Source organism: Nannospalax galili, unplaced genomic scaffold (genome assembly GCF_000622305.1).
Source record: "Nannospalax galili isolate Female #2095 unplaced genomic scaffold, S.galili_v1.0 scaffold3992, whole genome shotgun sequence".
NCBI lineage: Eukaryota > Metazoa > Chordata > Mammalia > Rodentia > Spalacidae > Nannospalax > Nannospalax galili.
In genome coordinates, this window is record NW_008331188.1 from 63,125 (window position 1) to 69,118 (window position 5,994).

Here is a 5,994-nt window from a genome sequence, read left to right on the forward strand (position 1 = left end):
TAACACAGGCTTCACAATAGTTGAACACTGGACTAAATTTTGTTATTATATGTTTGACAATTTTAGTTTCTTTGATCACAATTGTCAAAATATATTCTTTTCTACATAAATATAAAAAGGATTTCATGCTGCGCATGGTGGTGCTTGGCCTTAATTCCAACAGTTGGAAAACAGAAGCAGGTAGATCTTTGTGAGATTGAGGCTAACCTGGTCTATCTAGTGAGTCTGAGGTCCACTGGTGCTATAAGGAGACCCTTACCTCCAAAAAACAGTGCACCATGTATTTTCAAATATCAGAAATGCTAACCTTCAATAACTTTAATGACAGAGTTCAAGACTAGGGATGCTTTCATTTATTCTGTGATCTTAATATAACAGACAACATTACTTTGATCCCTGCTACTTTGAGTGATTGAGATACCCTGCTTCAGTTTTGAGATGGTTTATAATGCATTTCAAAATTAATTCTTTTTATAATTAAAATTGCAATTTTTAGTTTTATCTTTCTCAGACAGGTTTATTGTAAAAATCATATCATATTTGGAAAGAAATTCACTTCGATATCATTGGGCTTGGTGTACCTATTTCCGTTACAGATGAAATAACTGTTTACTTCAACTTTCCTTTAATTGCAGAATGGTTAGACCAACACCATGTAAGGAGTGTCAGATACTTTCATGCTGGCTTCTATAACATCAACAACGTTATCTATATGGCATGGTAAGATGTACTTTTGGCATTTGTTTGCACTTATGTTAAGCTTTTGAACTTTGGTCAGTTGCTATTCATGCCCCTTCAGTGTATTATGCATCAATAGTACACAGCAGATTATCATCATAAGGGCACATAAAACCAGTGCTGCTGTAAATAAACTTTCAAGTGTACCATCCATGTTACATATAGGAAGTTTTCAAGTCTAAGATCAAGGGCAATGTTGTTCCATTTCCAATGTACTGGAATTGCCTACATTCAGGTTGTGTAGCACATCTCATTGTTCACTGAGTTCTAGTAAATTATAATTATTTATATACTATTAGAGGATATTTGTTGGACTCTGACTATTAAATTGCATAAAAGTATTCATCATGAGTGACAGTTTCATAAGTTCTCTGAATTTGTATTTTTCATACCAGATGAGTGGCTTCTGTGTTGTAGTGAAAACACATGACTCTTTTTGGCCGAGACTTTCATAGTTTATATCTCTCCTCAGCGTCAGTGCCCTTCTGATCGTTTGTGTCCTCTTAGCTTCCTTCCACATCAATTTCTAGTCCACTGTCAGATTCCACTGACCAGATCTGCCGTACGATTCTTGCTGTTGCCTGTCAGTTCATCTGTTCTTTCTAAAAGTTGCATATAATTCACTTTGGGGTTGACGAATGTATGAGCTAATGTTTTTTCAATCTTAGGTTACCTGATAATACAGGCAATAACTGAGACAGCAGGAGAGGAAATGGAATTACTGGAAGAGGAAGAAATTGATACAGTGCTTAGTCAGAGCTGAAGGAGATTGAAAAGAGAAAACCACAGAATGGTGGCTGCTGAAAGGAAACCTGTGCGTCTTGCACATTCAGCTCATCAGTCTAAAAATGTCCAAAAGAAGTCAACAGCAGACCAAGTGACATGAAATTGCCTTATTTTGGTAGTATACATATCAAATTGAAATAATGCTGACCTTGTATTTTCCATTTCTGTAAATTTGACCCAAAGAATATATGTATGATATACTTCAAAAATTCTATTTGGCCAAAAAATTGATTAATTATTTTTTAAATACTAATTCAATGTTTTTAAAATGTTCATTCAATTCCTTTATTTCTTCTAATATATTAGAGCCAAAGAAAAGTTCAAAGTGTTGATATTGAGATGTCAAGTTCAGGCCACTGAAGGTAAGTAAAAGCTCTTAGGACTGGAGTTCAGTTCTCTATACTACTAGTGCCTTCTTTAACTGATCTCCTGAACAGGCCCAAGAAATTTTCTTCAGGAAAGTTTCCTTGGATAGTTGACAGTCCTTAAAAGGTTTTCAAGGAAAAAATGTAGTGCACAGCAAAAGTCAAGTTTTGGAAAGCTAATTTGTTGATACTTTAAGATTGTTCATACAGCCCTTTGTCCTCTTGAGAAATTTAATGTCATATTATCTGGTGTGGAAGTTCATCCAATTGGGAAATGGAAAATAAAATCATCATGGAAACGTTGCTGCAAGGATAAGAAAGGAGACCGTCAGAAAACACTGAGTCTGCAACGATTACACCCCACACAGTCTCCTTTGTGCTCTCCATGCCCTTTACACTCCCTCTCCCAACAGAGTGTTGAGAATGTGCGATGAGATGGCCTCATAGACCTGTAAACTGACCTCAATTCAGAGCTGCATTTATTGATTGATTCTCCTCATAGTCCTAACTTGTGAAACATGGAGCACTTTCAAATCTCCAGATATTAATGCCATCTAGAATTCCATGCTTAGCATGCTTTTAAAAATTCTACATAATTACCACTTTGCAATACACAGTCAATTGGCAAACAGTCACAAGGTTCTTCAGCAGACACACTGGAGAGATAATTGCTGCATATACTTGCTGTAGATTGGCAGGGTCATTATTCAAGTCATCCCAACTTTCCTTTATGTCAGAGCTTCCTTGGTGTCTCGTGTAGCTCATATTTGGAAACTAGGCCATTCTCATCACTTCCCATTGAAACAACTGTCAGATGCCAGAAAACCCACACATGACTTATAACTAAAGTAAATCGTGTAGTACCTTAGCCAACTGTTCATCTGTCTAGTCATGATCAAAGAGATGTCTCCATAGATCTTTGGTGTCAAGATTCTGGTTGCCATCACCTAGTTACCATCATAATGGCCACCCCTTCATTCTCCTGGAAGTAGTTCTTCATTTCCGTCTTCCCTAGAGACTATAGAGAGACCAGGCCTATGGTCGTGCCCCAATCCAAGACACTTTTCTGAAGAAGAAATTTGCTACCAAATTAACAAAGACTCTTGAACTTAGCCCTCCGTACACAGACACACAGACGCATACATCACACACACACATAGACACACAGACACATACATCTCACACACACACACACACACACACACATATAGACACAGACGCATACATCACATACATACATAGCCACACACATGAGCGCGCACACACAATTACTTAGTAATAGGTGACCTGCTCCATCGATAAAGAAAAGAACTTTAATTTTCCTTCAGAGAGCTTTGTCATGTACAGGTAACATGCAACAATCATAACTTCCCCATGCACTAAAACCTTCTGATCAAATCTTTAACATTTTACCAGGATCTTCTTGTACTTAAACTTTGTTTACTCTTAATGATCCTCAGACTCAGACTTATGGAATAAAAGTCAGCAATCATAGGGGCAACCCCTGAAGTCCTTTCTAAAATGTTAAATCCTGATTCATGAGATTCCTAATAAATTCCATCTCCTGTTTTGGTATAACAGTTTCAAGATTCAGATCCATATCTCCTGTCCAATTTGGTGCCACTATTGGCTAGATAACTAAATGAATTTTTGGTATAGGCTATTTCCCCTGGCATAAAACTCTGGCTTCTATTTTGATGTGTTGCTGAGAATTGGCTTTGGTTATGACATGTAGACAACACAAGGGAACAGGATCATATCTGAAGAACCAAGTGCTCATTGTGAGACACCTGCCTTGTGTGAAGCCATCGCAGTTTCAGTGAGCATGTTCTCATGTGTTCTGTGACCATAGATAAAGGTCAACATTTAAAAGTTGCATGTTTTCACGTTCATCTTCTACTCATTGTCCTTTCCAAGACCTCTCTCTCTCTCTCTCTCTCTCTCTCTCTCTCTCTCTCTCTCCTTATCTCTCTTTCTTCCTATATCCTATTCATCATCCCTCACATTAATAACACCTATCCCATGCTGCCTTGAACTCACATTGTATTTATGGTTGAACTTGAACTCCTAATCTTTCTGTCTCTTCCTCCCCAGTGCTAGAATTACAGGCCTGGCCTGCATACCCATGTCCAACTTCCACCTCCAATCTCTATATCGCAGATTTACACTATCAAGTCCAAACTTTGAAGATACTTCCAAAGCTGCAAGTTCAAGATCCTCTGCTTTCTGATCAAGTGGGGATTTGGCAGACTTATTTAATCTTTTACTTGCTGGGAGTCTATTGAGTTTTTAACCATATTCTCCACATTAGACTCTTTTTTTGTCATTTTGAGACAGGGTCTTCCTGTAGCCCCAGCTGGCTTGGAACTCACTATGTAGAACAGGCTGGTCTCAGTCTTACAGAGAACCACCTACCTCTGTCTCTCGAGTATTGGCATTAAAGGTGTGTACCAGCACACTTGGCCAGACTTTTGTTCTGTAAAAATATGGTTCCCATAAATATTGTGAGGCCAAATAACAACAGGTGCTTTGTTTTCAAAACCCCAACTGTAGGCATGAATTACCTATATTTGGGCTTTGTAGAAATAGGGTTTGAAGGGACCAAATACAACATGCTCCAGAACACTGGCAAAATACACACATATTATAACAATGATTAAAGGAAAGTAATACCTATTGAAATATTTAAACATTAGCAATATATGTTCTTTGGCCATGTTATTCTGATTTGAAAAATAGTTATTTCAAGTGTACTATTGTAAGCTTGGAATGGTGGTAGATACCTTTAATTCCAGGACTTGAGAGGGAGAGTCAGAGGTAGATGTATCTCTGTGAAATCAAAACCAGTTTGGGCTATGCTGAGAGTTCCAAGCCAGCTGGGGCTGCAGGGAGACCCTGTCTAAAAAATGTATCATTGCTATTGTGTTTTACACAGTAAGAAAAAAAATCTCTCTATATATGCAAACATCAGAAAACACCTGATTTGGGAGCAAGTATCTACTATCTGAAACATCTCTGTAGATGTATCTCTGTGAAATCAAAACCAGTTTGGGCTATGCTGAGAGTTCCAAGCCAGCTGGGGCTGCAGGGAGACCCTGTCTAAAAAATGTATCATTGCTATTGTGTTTTACACAGTAAGAAAAAAAATCTCTCTATATATGCAAACATCAGAAAACACCTGATTTGGGAGCAAGTATCTACTATCTGAAACATCTCTGTTTACTGAAATTAAAGGCAGAAGTGTTTCCTATGTAGAGGACAATGCAGTCATTTAAATATGTTCAATTACAAAAGCAGGAAAATCCACGGCACTTGTTGAGGATAAACATAATAAATCAGAGGCAAGAAATCAATAAAAGAGACTATTTCAAGCAGTTCTTACACCTTCAGGCCCTGTCACAAGGACAATTTTGGGGAAAATTCCTGAGGTAAAATTGGTTCTCTCTTTGTCTCTGTCTATCTTCTTACTGACACATACACACACACAAACACAAACACACACATACACACGTACACACACATATATACACATATATAAACTCATTTAACACAAACCATGCCATTGTACCTATTTCAAATACATCTCCCTACTTTGATGTTGGAAGGATCTCATTTTTTAACATTCTTTTGTTGATTGTGTTTTTGACAGGGTCTCCCTCATCACAGCCTGCCTAGAAGTCAGGAAGTGAACCAGGGTGATCCTGACCTTGCTCAGCTCCACCTGCCTCCGCCTCCCGAGAGCTGGGATTAAAGGTGCATGCTACCATACCTGGTGTCAAATCTTATTTTTCATCTGATTATCATAAAGTCTTACACCATAGTGTGAGACACGGAAAATAATGAATAAATTATAACACTGACACCTGTAGTTTCACCTCAAACCTTCCAGGCCTCACAATTCTGACCTTCTCAATCATTCTCCAGATGTCCTTCAGGCATTCCCATTCCCTCAAGACATTCTTTCCAGAGTCGATCCTAAACTCAGTTTCATTGAAATGAGAAAAGCTAATGCAATTTAAGAATATGAGACACCTAAGAGATATAGATATTTCAACTTTAAATTTTTCACTATCTCAGATTTTGTTAAAATACAAAAATGTTTACT

The 5,994-nt window shown here is 37.8% G+C and overlaps 1 long non-coding RNA gene across 1 annotated transcript in view; it reads left to right on the plus strand.

Moving 5' to 3' along the window:
• Positions 1–1,695, plus strand: part of LOC115068524 — a 5,260-nt gene extending 3,565 nt beyond the window's left edge. The window contains exons 2-3 of the long non-coding RNA XR_003847871.1: positions 636–720; positions 1,407–1,695. This is a non-coding gene — a long non-coding RNA (uncharacterized LOC115068524). The remainder of the gene's footprint in view (positions 1–635; positions 721–1,406) is intronic.
• Positions 1,696–5,994: the final 4,299 nt, after the last annotated feature.